Genomic DNA, 22,454 nt, shown 5'->3' on the forward strand with positions numbered 1-22,454 from the left:
CTTCGGTCCACTGTCCATAGTAAGGGTGGCTGACCACCCTATACCATAGTCCAGTAAACCCTAGTTCTCGCCTAAACTCTCGCCCCCTTGCGCCGCGCAGCGCTGTTGCGACGATTCTCGCCGCTACCGTCCTCTCCGCCCTCGCCGTACCTTTTCCCGCTGTCGCGGCACCCCCGCGGTGCCGACGGCAGGTTCCACGGCAGTCCGCGTCAATTGACTACACGGCTGTGAGCCGTGTCTCCCGCTTACCCGTTTGTGGGGTGCGTTCCTCAATGGAATTTGTTGCCTCTGGCAGTGCTTGCGCCTGGCTGGCCTTCTCCCTCCTCCGCTCTTGCCCTATAACACCCCTTACCTGGCGCAGTGCTGTTGCGGTGACTCGAAAGACAGTTGTAGCGTTTCGTCCCCTGCTACTTCCCACCCCAATCTTGGGCGGCCACATTGAGGCCTGTCTGTGAGTGAAAGGGTGTGTAACTTCCGCTCAATACCCCTGTTCTCCATCCGTTTTCTCATCCTACCTCAGAAGAATCTTTAAACAATAATTGCTCATCACTCCCCTCTCCGCCCATCGCCGCGGCGGTGACCCACTATAATATGGCGCGTCGCCGCAGCGCCGGCGCGACAGCGGCGGATTGCGGTGTCTGCTGCCTAATCCGAAACGCAGAACCGCCTACGTTCGGCACTGCGTGTTCTGTATGCGGTTGCCTGTTGTTGAAACAAGGTAGCAACTGCGCTCAAAGATCGCATTACTAAGAAGTGAAATCGCCGCCAATCTTTATCAATCAGCGGTAAATAAACTGCAGAGCATACACGTAACATCTTTGCCATGTTTTTCCTGCGTGATACCTATCGGTGCATGCGCGTGGAGTTAATTGATTACCGGCATGAGTTTCCTTTGTAGCTTTGTGCCACAGTATAGATTATTTAAGAGCCCACTCGCATGCAGGGTTCATCTAGCTAGATATTAGATTTGTCCTTTAAAAGCTGAGACCTTAGAGACCACACTTTCATAAGTATGGAAGGCTTAATTGGCCAGTACATTGTATACAGGTTGTCCCACATAACTTGAGTGAAGAATTTAAAAAATCAAAGGCGCCTCGCAAGCAAATGGAACCGAACGCATACTATACGAAAAATCATATAGTAACTGAGACAACTTTTTTCTTTTCCCCATAACTCACTAATAACGAAGCTTTTTTTTACCCAACTTTTTCATTATTGGCTGACGACGCCAAGTATGATACACAGCTTTCTAAAGCACCTCTAGAAACCATCGATCGAGTTGTTTCCTTTACAATAAGTGTCGCGTAGTCCTTTTTTCCTGGTTGCAAAGAAAGCCCGCGAAATATTAAATAGCCACGGGACAGAGCGCTAGCGCAGTGGTATTGTGCTGCGAATAGTATGCGTTGGGTTCAATTCCCTTCCGACGCGCCTTTCATTTTTAAATTCTTGGCTCAAGTTATATGGAACACCCTGCACCGTCTTCTTGTAAAGGATGTTGCTCATAAAACTAACGACACAGGCTTCTTTAATGAACACACAAAGACTGATGGTGTTTCGTTATTGCGTATAAGAGAAATTGCCCAAGTTGCTTCGCTGAGAATGATGGCGGTGTATCATTACTATGGAAAAGGCTTGCTGATATTTCACATTATTATCTTAGTAGATTGGTGTCAAACAAAAAAGGGTTTAAGAAGGAAGTAAAAAAAAACATGCTATCATGCAGTTAGCACCGATGAATATTTAATACACGCTACATGTCCATCCAAGCCTTCTAAGGCTTGTCTGCACGCGCACAAGGCATTTTATTACGTGGAAGTAGGTCCGAGTGTAAGGTGGCATTCAAGCATAGCAGAAGAGAAATCAGACCGGATTGCGATCTCCGACCGCCAGCTTTGAACTTTGCCATTTTCTGCGCGACCGTTTCTCTAATATGCTCAGGGCGCTGATAGTATTAGACACATTGAAAACAGGTAATTCATTCGCCGGACTAAATAAGTATTTCGGCGCGACTGTGTTTATATTGTACAGAAATGCTGACGCAAAGATGTGTTACAAAAAAAAATCAAGCGCTTGTCTTTACCACTGAATTGATTTCAAAAATAATTAAAAAAACTGAACAACAAGCAGATGTGTTCTGAGTGAAACTGTATTTGATTAATTATGGACTTTCAGTTCTAATATATTTACCGTCTTGGCAGCGGTATTTTAAATGGCTCTCTGGAACCGAACATCACCTATCTCGCATGTTGCCAAAAATCTACTATTTTAGTCGACATTTTCAAGAAGAGCACATAGCAATTTTAAATAGTTGGAAAAATGCTATTGTTGATGTCATGTAGAACACCATTAACATACGTCTGGTAGAGCTATGTACAGCACAATGCTTCGAGCACACCTTACATCACTTTTACTTCAGGCTTCCGGCTCCTTGAAAAAAAAAAAACATTAATAAATATCAAGCCTAAACTCCCACAAATCAAGGTCATCAGGGTTGCATTCACAAGTGGGGCCACGTGATCCACCGAGATCACAGTTTATGGCCCGAAGGTCTGAAGTACGGATGAAGGCAACGGATGTCAGTTCAGTTCAGTTTTATTTCCTTAAGGACCCCTTTGCTAGGGGTATTAGATAAGGGGTGGGTACAGTTGAGAATGCAACATAAGCACAGGTACACAGAAAAGCTGTACAGATTTTCGCAAGTGCATAAAACAGAAAGAATGACGCGTGAAAAAAGCAGGTTATTTTTCCGCCAACAAAGGTACATTTTCGGAAAACGATGTCGGGCAAGTGACTTCAGCGACGTGGTGGGGAAGGGCGCTCCAGTCCGATGCTGTGTCAGTCCGATAGGCTGGTATCTCACTTTTATAATCACACAGGGCAATAGCCCAAAAGCCTGGAAATGGCAAGGTTCCGAAAGCTTCATGGAACAATAAAAAGCGCTTCTATAGCCGCAGCATACAAAAGTTGTTTAGTTTGTGACAGACAGGAAATTTTGCTGCGTACCTTCGTCGATAAAAGACGCTTATCTAGGCTACGAAACTATTTCTCATGCCTCTTTTTGTTAGTTTTACTGAACTATAAACGACATTCCGTTATGATACACCACTATAACGTTACTAGGAAATAAAGTCGCGGGCAGGTAACGCATATCCCACAATATCGCCCTAAAGGGACCTTTATTTTCTGCAATGCTGTCGTAAACTTTAGTGTGTCCTCGACATTGAACCGACAGTAACAAACTTATAAATTATAGCCAACAAACTGTGGTTGAAAAACGCGGATTTCCATAACAATTTTCTAACAATGACGAAGAAGAAAAATATGAATAGATAGAAAGGTTAGCCAGTGCAAAAACAAGGTATCTACCCTGTGTTGAAGTGAAGGGCTACATAGCATGATTGATTTTCGTAAAGACAGATGTATCGGCCTTTATTACGCAATGGCCACACACGGCCAAAACGTGCTATACATGGTCATCAATTTTGAAAAGAATTGCTTCTGAGATGGAGAGAGGTGCTGTCAATGGTTGATGTAGCATGTCTGTAAATAGGCCTCAAGCCAGTCGCTGTAACTTGCGTGAAATATAGAAGTATATTAACAATGGAAATAACTGTGGATGTGAGCTATGAACATATATCATCATCATCATCACCATTACCCTGGTTACGCCCACTGCAGGGCAAAGGCATCTCTCATACTTCTCCAACAACCCCGGTCATGTACTAATTGTGGCCATGTATTCCCTGCAAACTTCTTAATCTCATCCGTCCATCTAACTTTCTGCCGCCCCTCGCTACGCTTCCTTTCCCCTGGAATCCAGTCCATAACCCTTAATGACCATCGGTTATCTTCCCTCGGTATTACATGTCCTTCCCATGTCCATTTCTTTCTTTTATTTCAACTAAGATGTAATTAACTCGCATTTGTTCCCTCACCCAATCTCCTCTTTTCTTATCCCTTAACGTTACACCCATGATTCTTCGTTCCATATCTCGTTGCGTCGTCCTCAACTTGAGTAGAACCCTTTTCGTAAGCCTCCACGTTTCTGCCCCGTACGTTAGTACCGGTAAGACACAGCTGTTATACAGTTTTCTCTTGAGGCATAATGGCAAGCTGCTGTTCATGATCTGGGAATGCCTCCCAAACGCCACCCCAGCCCATTCTTATTGTTCGGAATATTTCAGTCTCATGATCCGGATCCGCTGTCACTACGTGCCCTAAGTAGATGTATTCCCTTACCACTTCCAGTGCCTCGGTACATATCGTAAACTGCTGTTCTCTTCCGAGACTGTTAAGCATTATTTAGTTTTCTGCAGATTAATTTTTCGACCCACCTTTGTGCTTTGCGTCTCCACGTCATTCAGCATGCATTGAAATTGGTCCCCTGAGTTACTAAGCAAGGCAATATCATCAGCGAATCGCAAGTTACTAATGTATTCTCCATTAACTCTTTTCCCAATTCTTCCCAATCCAGGTATCTGAATACCTCCTGTAAACACACTGTGAATAGCATTGAAGAGATCGTATCTCCCTGACTGACGACTTTCTTTATCGTTATTTTGTTGCTTTCTTTATGGAGGACTACGGACATATATATGAACATATATGTTTTATCGTAAAAGGATTATGCAAACAAAAGGTGTAGGTAAAAGTGGCGCTCATGCCTCACAGGCCCTTGAACTCGAGGGCTGGGAGGCAGGTGTTCTGCGAAAGTGCTACCGCAGCGGCAGCCTCTGGAGGATAAGAGGCGCTACGAATATAGCAAGCCTATAACTCGCAATGTGCCGGCATCTTGCAGAAACATTGAAACCATCTTCTGGGCTAAAAGCGGTTCCATGGCCAGGAATATTGCTGGTGTAGAGGAACGTCTTGTTTGTATGCTAAAAAGAAGTATTGCTTTATTTGAAGTTCTAATTCGTGGCGCTTAATAAAACATGGATTACGGTCAGCGCCTCGCCGCATATACTACAAATAGGAGGTTCATTACCAATGAGCAGGTGAGAGTGTGCGCCATACGTGTGTCCAATTCTAAGGCGGCAAAAATTACTTCAATTTGTCGCGATTTCTTAGTGGTTGGCAAATTCCCTAACTGCCGTTTAATGGCGTGGAGTCCATTTGTTATTTCCGCGTCCCATAAGTGCTGCCAATAACTGCTAGGGCATTTTCGCAGAAAAGGCTTCAACTCTACTGCAGGCACAGCTATAGAGGAGGTGTTCTCCTTCCTCGAAAGAAAAACGGCAGTTTCATCTGCAAGCATGTTGTCCTCCATACTTCCGTGGCCAGGTACCCCGAATATTATGGCACTCTGGTTACACGTACATGCTGTGCACAGCATTGATTAAAGCTCACTGAGCACCGGATTTTCATGTTTTCGAGGAGACATTAATGCTTTTACTGCGCTTAAAGAGTCAATAAATGTAACACATTTTTCTACATTTGTTTTCATTATATCCTTCCCAACACAGAATAGGGCACCGGCCTCTTCCGTAAATGTGCTTGTTTCTGGATGCAATTCACCGGATTCACAAAAGGACGCACCGATTGCCGCATAGGACATGCCCGCATGTGGCTTTGCCGCGTTAGTAATAAATTCCCGACAAAAGTATTTCCAATGAAGCTCACGAAAGTGCATTCGAATGTGTACGTCTGGAGCACGCTTTGAAAGTTCAACAAAAGATGTGTGGCATCCTATAATTTGTCATTGCCACGGCAGAAATGGCTTTGCCGTAGGCGTTACACGAAGCTTAAGCAGTGGAACACTGATTTCTTCGCCGGGATTCGTTTCCGCAGTGAAATGGGTTCCGTTGCTGTAGGTCGGTTATGGTGGAGTGTAGATCACGTACTATCGTTTATAATGCGGCAATAATGTTGTTGGCAGTCTGAAGTTACTTTCAGTAAATACATACGGGTAAAGTAAAATTTTGAATGTTTAGGGACCGCTCATATGAATCTGCATAAGGATTTGGGCAGGGCTTCGCTTGATGGCTCCGGTTCAGGCGGCTGTCTGAATGCTGCATAGGATCGATCTTCTATAAAGTATTAGGTGCAGGGGAATGATAGAGTATCGCAGCGTAGTCTATGCGTGTACGAATCAGGTTTTTCTATAAGTTTAACAAAAACTTAACGTCACTGTCCCATGTGCTGGGTGACAAAATTTTTAGAATGTTTATTGATTTTAAGCATTTGGCTATAGGATACTTTACGTCAGGAAAGAAAGGTAGTTTAGCATAGGTGCCCAAACATTTCTATACTGTGTTTATTGTTATGTGCAGACCGTGTAATTTCACTTCAGTATCTTATACTAGTTCTGTCTTAGCTGTCAGTAGAACACACAAACTTTTATTTGGATTTATTTTGAAGCAATTCTCAACGGCCCATTAAAAAACTTTGTTCAGGGTTACTTGAAGCTATCGCTCGCACACTGTAAGATTGCAAGATTTATAACCTATCAGTACATCGTCGACGTAGATGAAGTAAAATATGGCTGAAGGCCGTGATCTTCGGTGTGAATTCATCTTTTCTGTGAAAAGCGTACAGCTGAGCACGCCTCCCTGAGGTACCCCGTTTTCCTGTATGAAAGAACGGCACAGCGCATTACCTAGCTTGACCTGCAAAGTACGACGGTGAAAGCAGCTTTCTATAACGTTTATCTTATTATCACGAATACCCATTGCTGACAGGTCTCGCAGGATTCCGTGAGGCCGCGATGTGTCATACGCCCCTTCCATATCTAGAAATGCGGATGAGAAGAATTTTTTGTGTATAAACTTGTAGGGACCTCAGTTTAGCGGAGACAAGTAATACACGTTTAGATTGGTTGGGAAAAGTGAGTCGACTGGCTTTATTTAAGAGTAACGGCAGGTTCACCGCGTGGCAGTGCCCGTGTCGGAGAGGCGCATCGGTGCGAGCAGGGGGCAATGACCCCCACCGCGGGGACAACGGAGCAAGGGACAGTCGCTTCAAGAGCTCCACCCATAAAATGCCAGAATCTTAGGTGCGAATGGCAGAAGTAATGACATATTAATGTTCAAGATAGGCTCTTACGCGGCGGCCTGACTCCGTTTCTTCTATGCCGCGAACACCACTTTTTAGGACTTTCTTTTAAGGTTTAAAGAAGCATACAGTGGCGGCTTGACAGAGTCGCGTCACTGAAAGACGGGTGTCTTTGAGTCTATTGTCAGGAAACTAAACAGGCTGGTCGCGGGCGATATGTGGGGGTTGAGGTCGAAGCTATTCGAGCCAGGAATGTAGCCTCTCTAAGTGCTGGGCGGCCAAGGACTCCGGAGTCGTCCTTGATTGTTCTTCGCAGCCCGAGTAGCACAAAAGGTAGCCTTTCCATCCACTGCCGTCTGTCGAGCGTGGCGGTCTTGATGCCTTCAGTTGTCGGTGGAGACGCTCGGCCATGCCGTTGCTGTGTAGGTTTAAGCCGTGGTGTTATGAATGCGTGTGCCAAGTAGTCTCGCCAGGGCAGAAAAGACCAGCTTTGGAAATGTCTGCCTCGGTCAATATTAATGCGCAAAGGGCAACCGTATCGTAACACCCACGTAGCAACAAATACTTCCGCCACTGTTTCGGCCCTGATGTCCTGTAAAGGCGTCACCTCAGACCACCTTGAGTACCGGTCGGCACATGTGAGGATATACCTACAAGCTTGCCATGGCGGAAGAAGCCTCACGAATCGGCTATCTGCTGGTCCACACCGATGCACCGCTCAACGCGTGTACCGGGTCACTTTCACGGCTTGACTGGTTTGGCAGCTTCTTGCCTTGCCTTGAACATCTTTGTTGATCCCTGGCGAGACAAAGCGGTCTGTGATAAGCCTCTGTGCCGCTCTGATGCCGGGATGGCTTAGCCCATACCGTGAATAAAACCTATGGGGCACGAACGAGCGAGGAGCTGCCTGCGATGGGTCGCACGTGGTCAATTTTATTGTGTAGGAAAGCGGCACCACCACATGCTCTAGCGGCTAGCCTTCTTCCCGCACTTCGCGCAGCTCGGGGTAGTTTTGCTGGGCGGAGGCTAGAGAGTGGAAATCCACAGGGCCACCAGGCACAGCGCCGATGCGCCACAGGGCGCCGGCTGACTGATTTTCGGTCCCAGACATGGCGGATGTCGGTAGAAAATTCGGAGATAAAGGAATGTTGCCGAAGCTCGCGTTCTAATTACAAGGAACTGTTCTGCGAGAAAACTGAGGTTAACGGCTTGTGGTCGGTCAGAGTGTAAAAGCTAGAGCCTTCACGAAAAAAGCTGAAATGCTTGACAGCGAAAATATGGCCACCATTTCCCACCCAAATCTGCTGTAGCGAGCTTCTTTAGGTTTGAGGTGCTTTGAGAAGATATCCAGCGGACTCTAATCTGTGCCATCGTGCTGCTGCAGTACTGCAGCCACTGCCGTGGTCGACGTGTCCGCTATAAGGTGAGTTGGTACGCCGTGCAACGCCTGAATCTGCAACCCTGCAGTCGCCAACTAGGTTTTGGCTTCCTGGAAAGTGTTCGTGCTACGAGGACCAGTGGAAGGTAGGCGTCTTTTTTTTTTTCGAGTCACGACGCAGCAGGCCGCTAAGCGGCTGCATAACATGCGCACAGGAAGGTATGAAGGCCTGTGAGAATTTATGAGCCCCAGAAATTCCCGCCACTTTCCGAAGAAGGTGGGAGAGGGGAATTTCTCGACTGGCCGCACCCTTGATTGCAGTGGCTTGATACCTTGTGGTGAAATGCGACGGCCCTAAAAATGCAGGGCTTTAACTCCGAAACTGCATTTCTGGTTTTCTAGGACCAGGCCTTACTCATCCAGTCGCTCATATTGAAAGCGAAGGTGCTCTTTGTGCTCTTCGTCTGAGCGACTTGCAACGAGTATGTCGTTAAGCTACATGAAAATGAACGGGCGACAGCGCGTAACCTCGCGTATGAACGTCTGAAAAGTTAGCGCCGCATCCTTGAAACCGCTAGGTATACGGAAAAACTCGGATATGCCAAATGGAGTAGTGATTGTTGCCGTCGGAATGTTGCAGCGTTCGAAAGCAATTAGGTGGTACGCGCTCAAGAAATCGATCTTGCTGTACATTTAGGTTCCTGCGAGAGGAGCGCCGAAGTGAGGTACATGAGGAAAGGGATATTGTTCCGGAGTAGTGACGGCATTGAAAGCTAGGTAATCACCGCAAGGCCGCCAGTCGCCACTATCCTGCTTTGGAACCAGATTGAGACGTGAAGACCAATTGCTGAAGGAAGGTCGAGTAACGCCGAGCTAAAGGATGTGTTCAAACTCACGGCGGGTGATTTCCAGTCTCCGTCCAGCGAGCCGTGGTGTGAGAGCGGCGACAGGTGGGCCGGTTGTGGTGACATGTGGTTCACCTTATGTTTCATGGGCAGCGCATCGTTTCGGGGCTTCCAGAGCTGTGAGTACTCAGCAAAGTGTTTTGTACGAGAAGGCCGGCCGAAACTTACGGATGCCAGATGAAGTAAGGTTGGGCTGCAGGCCAAGTAGATCGAGGGATTTGGCGCTATCCTTTAGGCGCCTATCGCGAACACTCACACCTAAGATGAAATGGCTGAAGGAGTCCACTCCCAGTATGGCAAAGCTGGCGTCGGCGATTCCAAACAGTAATCTGTGCAAACGCTGAAGTCCTGCGTCTAGCATTATTCACCGCAAGCCATATGAAGCGATGGCAGTGTTGTTCCCTGCGTAGGGCGTGGGTGTTGACATGCCGCGTTGGCGATGTGCAGCCGTGGCTGGAACAATAGAGAGATCGACTCCGGTGTCGACGAGGAGGCTGCCGGTGATGCGGTCGACTACGAAGAATAGGCGGCTTGCACGAGGGCCGATGTCGCATGCCGCCGTTAACGATTGGCCGGTACGTTTCCCGTCCACGAGCAGGGCTGGGTGCAGTGGTGTGCTTGTTCGCGAAAGCGACGGTGTTACCAGCACTACTGCTGCGTCGAGTCTCTAAGTGCGCTGTGTGACTGGGGAGGCGAACTGCTGCGCCTAAGCGGGTCGCCAATGTTGCCACCCGTCGTGAGCTTTTCCAGAGCACTGGTAAGCCGGTCGACTGTTTTCTGCAGGCGCGAGAGTCGGTCGCCTGGCTTTGAGACTCTCGCAGCGGCGATAGGTAGCTGTGCCGTAAACGAGCAGTCGCATATGCGGTCAGTGAATGCAGCTGGCCGATCAAGACTCGTCGTCTCGTCGGAACCAAACAGCACGACGCGTACGGACTGGAGGAGGCGCCGCAAAACAGCTCCTGGAAAATTGGAAGCTGGCTCTCGTTTGTGGAGTGGTCACTCACCAACTAAGGCAACCGGTGCATGATTTGTGACGCTCGCTGGTCGCGAAGTTTCTTGGGGAGGAGCTGTTGGAGCTTACTCTGATGCGATGGCTCGAGACGCTGCAGGACCGTGCGTTTCAGGTCGTCGTATGCTGTGCCGAAGGCGTGCCACTATCAATTCGCGCCTGGCATTGGCGATGTGGAGGGTAGCGCAGCGACGAGGTGCAGGTACCTTGCTGTCTGTGAAGTGATGCGCCGGAATAGAAAACGGGCCTCTACTTGCATAAACCAAACTCCAGGATCGTTCGGCCAGAAACTGGGAAGCTAAACCTCTGCGGCGATGACAGGAGACGTAATCGCGGCCTCGTCTCTGTCAGCAGGAGCAGGCGCAGCGTCGTCCATGGATAGCGCTCGAAAGGAAAATGTAAAGTGCCGTGGGTCACCACTTGTAGAGAGCTCGGTTTAGCGGATGCAGGTAATACAAATTTTGACAGGTTGAGAACAGAGAGTGGACTGGTGTTATTTAATAGTAAAAGCCGGTTTGCCCAGTAGCAGTGGTGGTGCCCATGTCGGAGAGCCGCTTCGGTTTGAGAAAGAGGCAGTGTCCCTCAAGGCGGGGACAACGAAGTGACTGACGGTCGCTACAAAGACATCACAGATATTTAATTTGATGCGCATGGGACGGTCGGTTGTAGACCGGCATTCTGTGAAACGGGATCGGTAAGGATCAAGCAGTCTGTTAGATTCTAGGAAATGTAGGAGATGACGATTAATATTTTTTTCGAATAACTTACAAAGACAAATTGTCAGCGCAGTAGAGGGATAACTTACCATAGGGGAGGGATACTTCCCCTGTTTTAAGCCCGAGACGACATTGCCTTCTTTCCATGTAGATGGGAGGTATCGAACAGCCCTTATATCATTGTACAGTTCAATTAGTGGCATTTGAGTATCCTTGTGAAAGTGTTCAATCATATCGTACATCATTCTGTCAGGTCCGAGTAGAGAGCCATTGCAAGCAGTCAGGGAAGCTCTGAGCTCAGCAATACAAAAGGGGGGGGGTTGCAAGGTTCGCTGTGTTCTACTACTTCTTGGTGTTTTAAGAATGCCACCGAATAGTGTATTGAACGAGATACACGTTCGAAGTATTTGCCAACAGCGTCGACCTCGGCTTTCAATGTCATCAAGCAATGGTAGTGGTGGTGTTTCCTGATCAATTAGACTTTTCAAGCCATTCCAGAATTTGGCCTCCTGGGTGTAAGGGTTTAGGCTTGAGAGAAACCTCTCCCAGCTTGCCCTCTGTGCCTGTCTGCGCCCCCTCCTTCACTGTGACTTGATGTGCTTAAAATCGGCAACATTTTCGGCAGTTGGAAATCGGCACAATATGTTCGAAACTTTGTTTTGCGTCTTTTGCGTCTCCTTGCAGTCATTGTTCAACCAGAGAACTCGTCTTCTAGATGAGCTGCCCTTTGTTTGAGGGATGCATTCCCCTGCTGCGTCTACAATAAAAGCAATGAAATACGCTACGGCCTCGTCTATGTTGAATAACGTCGGCCGATATACATGTTGACTCTTTAGAACACACCCAATCTGCCACTGGTAGCTTCCATCCAAAAGGATGTGGAGGACAGCTTTCTTGTTTTACGAAGTTTAGCGTCACATGGAAGTGCTCACTTGGCCAATTCTGGGTTGTCACAGCACAAAGTCTTCATAATGGGGTTTTCCTAATATGGTCTTGCAAGTGAGTGTCTAGAAACGTGCTTCGTTTGTAAAATTCCTCAGAAGATCACTATTTGATGCATTGAGGGACGACTGGAAAAAATATAGGAAGCCTGGATGCTGCATGAAATCCTGCAGCACGATCTTCAGTAGTATAAAGTAGGCTTCTTGATTAGAAGGCAGCTTGACCTCCTCAGCTGGGACAGACACTATATACCTTGAGAAGCATACAATGCATTTCTTACCTTGTTGCTGTCTATTGCAGACACATCCATTGGAGTTCCAGCTGTCACCAACCCCTGCAACAACCATGTCAACTGCTGCTTTCGCACACCCATCTTGTGCTTCAAGCTGTGGAAACAATAAAGTTTCGTAAGAAAGGACGTAGTTGAAACTTCAGTGGTGTCATTATCGTTATACATGTCGCAGTACGGTGTATATGCAAAACTGCTTTACAAATCGCTACCATTTGCCTGCTGAGGTTTAAAAGGATCTGTTCCACTACTGATGATAATTTTTGCGTCCTTAATGCTCTTAACTACAAGGCAAGTATACTCAACGTAGGACTTGTAGAGGTCCATTATGGGAAGGCATCTGTTGCACCATGTACAGTAATGGAATCTTTTTTAGTGTGTGTGCATGTATACCATGCAACAGAAAGGCATACAAGTATATACTTCTAAGCCTGCGTAGTACACAGGTGTATTTATTGATCTTCAATGCAGGGGTTCTTACAGAGACTTTACCTTCCGCTTCTTTCTATACTATTCTCTACTTATGACGGCGGGCACTATTTCAGAAAACCCTGCATATTTGCAAGATACTGGTGGTAGTCATGGATACATTTCAGCCATACAGACTCAGCGTAACAACTGCACATGTAATAAGTACACCACTATTTTTATAGTGAAATGTTTTAGACAAATTGAGATTCGCGAGCGTCTTTCTTCGGCGCTCAAAGCTACTAAGATAGCCGGCTCTTGTATATGTCGCTGAAGAGAGTACACTCAAACTGGAGTAAATGCAGTTCGTTTATCGCAAGATGAGCACTTAGCGTATTTGGAAATCGCTCCCTATACCCTACCCGAAAGTCTGCTTAAAAGCCCCGCTGCACGGGGTCCTTTACAGTTCATTCAACGTTACAGTTCATTCAACGCTGAATATTGCTGGATTCTATAGAGAAAGCTAAATTCTAGTAACTTTTGGAAGCGGACTTTCCATTGAGGGCTTGAGTGTTTGAAGAATTTTAGAGATTCGAAAGTCCGAAAAAGATAGAAGCGCGAATTTTACACATTAATAGCTCCGCTTAAAGAATAGATATCACGGTTCTGTAAACGGCATCCATTAGATCGTTCAAAGAGGACAAATTCTATATGTCGATTCATATTACGTTAATTCGTTACGTTGTGTACAAGGGTTCTGCAAAAGCTGTATTTCCATATTACTAATTTTTTTTGAGATTCATTAGTAATATATTAATTTTGTCCGCTTCGGATGTGCTGTAAGATGCAATGCACAAAATTGTGATATCATTTTTCATTGTCGGAAAACAGAGTTGTAAACTTGTTGGTTTCTTTTACACAAATTTAGCGTTTTTTTTACGATTCCTAATTAACAAATGATGACCTAAATCAAACCTTCGAAGCCAACAGTACTAGATTTTACGTTGTTCTTTAAAGTGCAACAAATCTTGTCAAATTTGGGGCAGTGGTTGCCGAGAAAAACGAATTCTCCTTTTGCATATATTTAGGGAAAATCACACGAGCTTAAGCTTTCTCTTAAGGGCTACTTTCTCCACTATCGTGTCTGCGTGTAGAACAAAATCCCGAACATAGTACAATGTCGGACTGACCCGTAGCGGCGGTGAAGCAGGCGTTAAGCGCTCCCCATATTTGGGCCGATACCCAAGATAGTGCAATACCGACCCCACCCGCGGTAGCGAAGCAGGCTTTGAGCACTCCCCATGCATGGGCCGATCCCGAAGATAGTGCAATGGCAGGCCGACCCGCGACGGAGGTGCAGTTCGCAATTAAGGGGCCCACATACACAGCTTTGGTAGTCATCCTTCTTCACAGAGTGGAAGGGCACTGAGATTTGTTTCTTATCCGCGTTTGTCCTGCATGCGTCTGCGATGAAAACATGAAGCAGGCATGCATGGAGAATCTAAGGTAGCGGCGGCCAGTGGTAACGCAGAGGTTAGCATGCCCAGCCCCTGCACGTACTTATATCTGCATTGACATGGGTTCGTCGTAGGGATATCCACCGAACCTCTCCTTCTTCTGCGTGCTGTAGCGATCGTGAAACTAAGGATGTGGGTAGCATGCCCAGCAACTGACTGGAAATTGCAGCAGTTACGAGTGGTGGAATCCCGCTGGGGCTGCTTGTGAAGATAGCTTCCTTTCTCTGTCCGCTCTCGCGATGGTGAAGCTAAAATTGAGGAGGACGCGTGATGGACACAACGTTGATCATCACCATAACATAATGGATGGACGACCTGCGGGAAGGGCAAGGCACACCAAGTTTTTAGCACTTCACTTGTCCTACAGTAAAGTGCTACAACGGCTAGTATGCCCTCATGGATATGGTCAACCGAACTGCTCACTGCTCACAGTGGACTGATACTAAGAAAATGCTCCGTTCGCAGACACCTCGCTACACTGAAATTAGCAAAACAATATCAGTTTATAAAAGTGCGTGTGCCAATTGGCTGATGTCCTTCTTGTGTGTGGAGGGTATAAAGGTCCTGGCAATGAAACGGTAGTATCGAAGTTTTTGCTGCAGTTGCGCACAAACAGAATTCGTTGAAGTCATCGGAGAGCGATCTACCAGAGGAGAAGGCCAACACGCAAATTCAAAAAAAATATCGCTGGTTTCAGATCTTCGAATGTACTTTGCGCTTAGCTACCAGCTATATTATTTTTCTTTCTGTGCTCTCATGAAGAAGAAAACTCCACATTGGTACAATATCATCAACAGTACACAAAATAGACTGGCTTTGTAGCTGTGACCACGCTCGGAACTTTTGTACCTTTCGCCCATTTAGTAGTGGGGCAACACTCTTGAGCAAAATGGTTAGACTTTCGGGCTAAGCACTATGACAGGTCGGAAGAAATCGTTGTCATGCCCGGTCGAAACAATACCATCTGAAATCTGATTTACTTTATGCATATATATATATATATATATATATATATATATAACCCTTTATACATTTGCTTCCTATGAGTTATATACTTGCTTGCCTCGTCAATCTCAAAAATGTGTTCTCTTTGCGGGAGACGGCCTTCTTGAAAAACAACGCAACATAACAGTAAAACATCCAGCATGGTTCCTATCTAGATGATTGGCGAAATTGTGCACTGGGAGCTTGTCGACTAGCGTGTGATGGAGAGTTGAATTATGATCGTTGTAAGCTTGTGTTGGGTCTCGCACGAGCGAGTAGTGTTAGCGATGACATTGGTGTGAAAACGGTCAGATCGGTCTGCGATAAGTTCTTGTGGATCTCCACATTTAACGTTGCAGTCGTCACGATGAGAGCACTCCTGTGATAGTATTAACCCAGTGGGCTGGGAAGGCTCGAGTGGTAGCTCACGTTGAGGGGTATGGCTAACAATCATTATTATACGTACTTTGCGATGATGAAAAAAATGCAGAAACACCACTGGTGTTGTCTAACTATTCGTAAACAGGCCCCCAAATTTCAATTAGCGCACCCCCAAACATTAAGTAGGCCCACCCACAAATTTCAATTTGGCACACCCTCAAATTTAAATTAGCCCATCAAAAAATTCAAAGTCGGCCACGCCCGATTTTCATTTCGCCCAGCCTTAAACTTCAAGTTGGCCTTATCCCAAATTTCGATTGGGCCACCCCTAATTTTGAAGTTGGTCCACCCTCGAATTTCAATAAATCGCCCCGAAATTTCGAGTCGACGCACCTCACAATTTAGGTTGGCCCAACCCCATATCGCCCCGAAATTCAGTTTGACCGACCCCGAGATTGCCCCCACATTTAGGTAGGACCGACCTCATATCACCCCCCACACAGATTGGTCCGCCTCCACAAACCACCAAATTTAGATTCGCCCACTCTAATACCACCTGCAAATGTTAGTTGGCCCACACCAATATCAGCCCCAAACTAACTCTGGCCCACCCCTCGATCACCTCAAAATTTAAGATGGCCCACCGCAAATCACCCCCCATTTAAGGTTAATCAACCCATATAACACCCCCCAATTCAGCTTGGCCCAGCCGCACATCACCCCCTTGGTTAGGTTAGCCCGTCCCCACGTCACCCCCAAATTTAGGCTGGCCCACCCCCTATATCATCCCCAAATCCCGTTTGGCCCACCCCCATATCAGCCCCAAACTTAGCCCAGCCCACCCCTCTATCCCCTCAAATTTAGGTTAGGCCACCCCCATATCACCCTCAAATTCAGCTCGGCTCACTACCATTTCACCCGAAATTTAGGTTTGGGCCACTCCCATATTATTACAATGTTCAGCTTGGCCCATCCCTGTATCACGCCCATATTTTTGCTGATACCACTGCCAATTTCAAGTTGGCCACCCCAAGCCTTTTTATGCAGACCTATGTATATATATGGGAAATGCGTCGTTTTTCAGCATTACGGACACGATTTTGCACCATTTTGCTACCAAATTGCTGCGGTACTCGCTAAAGAATGCTGCGCATAAAAATCAAATGCACCGAACGAGGGACGCCATATGTTGATCCTAAATGCCGACGGCTAGCCAAGCTAGCTTCTCTGTAGAGGGACCGGGGCAGACACATCACGGGACATTTATTCAAGTGTTTTTTTACGGCCACACCTACGGATTCATACCGCTTGGCTGTAGGGAACACATTAACAGTACCTATTAATCCAGAAGCTGCACATCTTCTCCTAGTTGGTACATTTCTTATTTGCATGAATCTTTAGAAATAATTAACGTTCTTGCAGCGACTCAGCCAAGCAGACCTTTTGTTCCACGCGAATGTTGCATAGGAATGGCACTGGCCACCGGGTGGCACTGTGGCCCAGCTGTTCCTGATTCGCTCCGAGTATGTGCCATTAAGGACAGCCGAAAGTCGAAGAAAACGGACCTTTCAGAAGAACGCAATAAGAATAGCCATTTTGTTCTCCCAGGTTCCGCGCTACAAAACACGAAAGTTTTTTTTAGCATAACACGAAGCCATGCGCGATCTTCTAGTTATGGTGTGCAATGAATGAAATCTTCATGAAAGCGATGACTTAGCAGATGAACACGACACTGCTACGTTTTAGGAAGGCAAAACAAAAAACATACTTCAAGTGTGCCACTGGAAAACCAGAACAGAAAGCAAATCTTGAGTTTTCTGTTTCTGCCATCTGGTGGGAGACTATAAAACTAAGTCCTAAGCGGCTTTAAAAAAAACTGTGCCGCTTAAAGAGCAGAACCGAAAGCAAATTTTGGGTCTTGTGTTTCTGCCATCTAATGCGAGACTACAAAACTAGGTTCTATGCGGCTTAAAGAAAGTGCGAAAAGGGAATCGAACCGCAGCCACCGTGATACGGAACTGAAGGTGCGCGCGACTCTACCACTGGGCCACGACTTCCGAGGCTTCGCCGAAAGTACGTTCATGTTTTATAGATACCACGTGAATTTTCACGTCAGTGTTACAGAAATCGCTTTTGGGAATGGTATTACGCCATGTGTGGAGAGTCGAGATACACTGCACTGAGTATTACGATAGACGCCGTAGCTTTATCACAGGCATCGTTCATGCCTCGAAAATCGAGTACAAATTTCCATAGGCTTCCATTGCTAAATCTTTAACCACTGTGGGAACAAAATTCTTACGTGCCATAGCATGATCACTGCATTTGGCCCGTGCGGATTGTCTTTCAGAACACGTTTGTCACCTGCCTTTTTCAATAATCTACCTGCACCTTTTGTTATTTCCGAAAAACCCACTCGTTCCGCTGGAAACGCGCTATCTTCCTGCCGGCACCGCTTGGGGCGCTAGTTGGTACGTGTACAGGAAAGCTGCATATGTTCGTTGTTTCTTTGGTTTCTTGCTTGCAAAGCGGGTTCAGCTCTTTCCCGACGGTCTGTGCTCGGATACGTGGCCAACAGCTTCCGTCGGAAGTCATCCCACGACCGGAGGACAGCTTCATGGTTTTTAAACCACGTTCGAGCACAGTTTTGCAACGCGAAGGAAACGTTGCGGAGCTTCCCGTTTTCGTCCCATCCATTGTAGTAAGCGAAGCACTCGAAGCCTTCCAACCAGTCCTCGGCGTCTTCAAAGGTGCTGCCATGAAAAGGCTCGGGCGTCCGGGGCTGATCAACAAACGATGCGGGTTGAGCCTGTCTGGAATTTCATTTCAGTATTGTCTGCTGCTGCTATTATAGCTTGCTCCGGCAAAAGAGGAAACTGACGCGGCTCACCACGTAGGCGACGGCTCGTGCGCTGGTGGACAGGCCTGAGCTCGTTGGGTCTGAGATGGCGTGGTTCCGGGCTGCTTTCTCCTACTCGAATTGGCCTGGAAATCATTACCCAGCACCTTCACCAGAATTGTAACGAACAGTTAAGGGAGTCCAGGCACAACTAGGTGTTGTGGGCTAACTTGTACCCTGGGGGTAAATAAAAGGCACTGAGATTGAGCATTGAGATTGCTTCGGAGGTGGTACAAGAAACACGTGAGCTAGAGCGTCGTGAACGTAAGCGTGAGAGTCACGAACGTAGGGCAAAAGTACGAGAAAGAGAAGGCAGCATTGATAGAACAGATACAATATCTTGAGCAGTTCAAAGCACAAAGACAACGGCTGTCTGAAAATTCTGTAGGTAGTACACAGCAAAAGAATGAGGAAGTATCTAGCGGATTTTCACCAAAAGCCGACGAGAAGAGTAGTGCCTGTAAGATCAGCGGCACCTTCATAGGTGAAGGGAAAAGGCTAGTCGCTAATGATGCCTTAGTGGCAACAGAGTCCGTTAAAGGCCGTAGTGAAAGCGACGAGGTGGTGTGCCAACACAGCACTGTAGAGACAGTTGGCCAGTTGTGAATGAATTGGCACAGCCACTACGCGTATGCGTCGCATGCAACGTTAACGAGATAGTTAACGAAGCACAGAGTACTGCTGACCCACAGACACGAGCACCCATGTCAAGTCAGGTCTGCGTGCCGAAATGAAGTGCCAGCTGGACAATGCAGTTGAGAGCAGTACGCAGAATTGCGAGCTCCGTAGCTCAAGGGAAGACAACTGCATTGCTCAGGGATCGGTGCAGCTCTCCGCCGGTCTAGGTACCCAAGAGAGTGTGCCACGCTGTGTGCCGAGGCACAGCGTGAGCTAGGCGATGCAGTAGAGGGCAATTCGCAAGAGTGCGAGTTGCATGGCTCTAGTAAAGCCTGCTGCATTGTTCCAGAGTCGGTTGAGCTGTCCGCCAGTCGGCGCAAAGAGAGAGTTGATTTAACTGGCAATCATTTAGACTGTGCGGGTAGGAGACGATCCGGGCCGACGAGATGTGTACCGGCCAGCACGAGGCGCAAGAGGGCGACATGAAAGCGAGTTCAAAGAAAAAGCGCCGCAAAAGGAAAGCGGTAAATAAGGTAGCGCAGCCAAAGACGGCGACAGGCGCAAAAAGGCCGGGCGCGAGGAAAAGAAAGGTGCGGTCGTCGTTGACGACCTTGACGCATCAAACACGTTCGAGCCACCGGTCAAAAAGAGACCGAGAAATATGTTCTGCGCGAACGCGGACAATGGGCACGGGGCAGCTACGCTCCTCGTCGTTCCGTCGTTCTTTCCGGAGTGCAGCATGTAGTGCGAAGGAGCGCACGGTGACAAGACGAGATGAGGTGGTAGGGAGTCGTGACGCGGTCAGTCGAGATCGTGATGAAAGCGTGGCGCCAGGACGCAGATTGGCAGGAGACTATAACGTCTTGAAGGCGCCGATTGTGTGTCAGCCCTTTTGTTTTTCCTGGGTAGCCAGAGTAGCTTTCGAACCGCGACCACATCAGGCACGGCTCAATATTATGAGTCAGTCGCAGTGGCGTAGCAACAGGGGGGGACAATGGGTCCCGGGTGCAAGGGGCCAGTGGGGGAGGGGGGAGGGTGTCATTTACGTCTGAATGCACCCCTCTTTCCGCCGGCTTGACTGGGCGCAAATTGCAAAGAATGCTCCGGTATCTAGTAGCCCGAGCTCAGGCACCCGATGCGTTGCGCCGCAGAATTGTCGACTACAGCTCTATCAACATCCCACGAAATAATTGCACGAATGTGCGTGCTAACAAATTTAATTCGCGAAATGGTCGCTAAACTACTCGTCTTAGCGGAACGTTTCATGCGGGGTGCGCTCGTGCTGTGCGTTCATGCTGGGAGCAGGAGTCGCGAAACATACAGTGAGGCGTTGTAAGGCGTTGGGGCACTTGGGTGCCTCTTCCGTTCAGAACGCGCAGCGAAGACGACCAAAGACAGCAGCAAGAGGGCGTTCAACCAGCGCGCCCGGCGCTCGCGTTTACGGCGAAGCGTTCGTTGAGAGTGACGTTGCATAAGTGGGGCCGTCAAAAGTCGCGAATGGGATTCTCTGGATCGTCTTCAGACTCGGTTCGGCCTACGAGTTTGGCGGCGTATGACTCGACAGGCTGTAGTCGCGGGCCCGCCGCGATGTCCAGCTCGCTTTTACTTCCCCTCTCCCGCTCGCTCCGAGAAGCCGCTGCGAAACCTGCCGTTATATTTCACGCTTTCCTTCTTACCCTCGAAAGTTTCAGAAAACTGTTGTTGTGTGACTTCATGTCACACGTACAGTGTCTGTATGAGCTGCACAGAATTTTATAAAAAAAGAAAGGTGAATTTTGTAAGGATATTTCCCGATCGAGATTCTATGAAATTATGTCTTTTTATGATTACTAGGAACTCAGTAGCGCGAAAAATATGGCAGATCAGTAATTACCATATCCTTAATCATCCCGTAACTAGTGCTCATAGACGAAGCACTTCAATTCGAGAATTGAGGACTCAAAGTCATATTATTAACTGAACAAAAGCTTCTTAAATAAAATCGTTTTGGGTGCTACAACCTACAGTACTTTGGCACTGCGGGCGGCACCCAGTATATGGCAGCAGCGAAAGAAATATGAAATAGTGGACCAGTGACGTTGATCCTTTAATCCTCTCCATTGCGAGTGCAGACCAACAGTAGTGCTAGCTTTCGCTGGCACGGGCTTCATCCCGACCTTTTCTTTCTTTTTTTATTGTGACGTCAAGAATCGACGCGAAGCGTCCTCTATTTTGTTCCCAATCTTGCGGTGGTACCGCAGCTCGGATAATCACGTTTGTACTTATAGCAGCAAATGAAAAGAATGCTTTATTGATCAGAATGAAGAGAACTCGTAATTGTCATAGCAATGGTGCCCGCGCAGCGTGGAGGCAGGTAGCGTTTTCTAATAGGGTGGGGAGATCAGCGTCACTGACGAACAATTTAATTTTCGTTTTCGTTCAGGGCTGCCCACAGACAAAATACTGCGTGCCATAGTACCTACGACGATTTTCGTGAAGTTGTTGGGCAAGATATGAATGTCAGGCTTCAACTTTGCAAATGCAATATTGCCGCTAAAATTGGTAATTAAAGCTTTATTATAAAGATATTTTTGTTACTTGTGACGTGACTCATGTTTTGCACGATGCCGCATTTGTATTGGCTGCCAAGCCTTACAGTCTGACAGAAGATGTGCACATGGGCTTATCACACGTTATCAGTGCAGCACATTGTATAATTTGGCGCAGGAAAAACAGCGTGTATATTTGCTGCATTCCGGATCTCTGGGAAAGAATGCGAAGGAGAGGGGGACCCGAGGAACGTGCGCGGTATCCAAGGCGGCTGTAGTGGTGCTGAAACCCGGAAATTGTCGATATCCTCGCCTTTCTCGACTACATCAGGGGGGAGGGGGCTGACAGAAGGCCTATGGGCCCCGGGTGCCAGACGACCTAGCTACGCCACTGGTCAGTCGTAAGCATTTGGAACGAAAGACCAAGAGTGATTCCGTAGAAGAGAAGCGTTTTGTTTTGTAAATTTTTTAGCATTTTGAAAGTTTTCGTGATTTGAACTACAATTTTTTTGAATAAGTAAGGTATGAGCTTTCTTTATGGTTTCGTTTGAGAAGCTCCGACGTTTGAAAGAGGTGTTTTATGTAAACCTGTAGTTTCGCGAGGTGTTAATTAATGAGTAGATAGGCTTTCTTTTTTGTGTGTGTGCGTGTGTGTGTATGTGTGTGTGTGTGTGAGTGTGTGAGTAACCTGGGTGTCAAGGTTATAGTTGAGAGGCCTATGGTAACGCGCATGTGTATTAGTTAACCTTCGTTTTTTATATAAGTGTTTTCGAATTTTTTTTAAGGTTAAACGCGTAGGTTTGCAATTAGTGCATCATTTGTACTGAGAAACGTTCGTAGTTCCATTAGCGCGTGTCCTGGGCGGACGAAACGAAGCAGAAGATTTA

The sequence above is a fragment of the Dermacentor albipictus genome, chromosome 2 (genome assembly GCF_038994185.2).
Source record: "Dermacentor albipictus isolate Rhodes 1998 colony chromosome 2, USDA_Dalb.pri_finalv2, whole genome shotgun sequence".
Lineage (NCBI taxonomy): Eukaryota > Metazoa > Arthropoda > Arachnida > Ixodida > Ixodidae > Dermacentor > Dermacentor albipictus.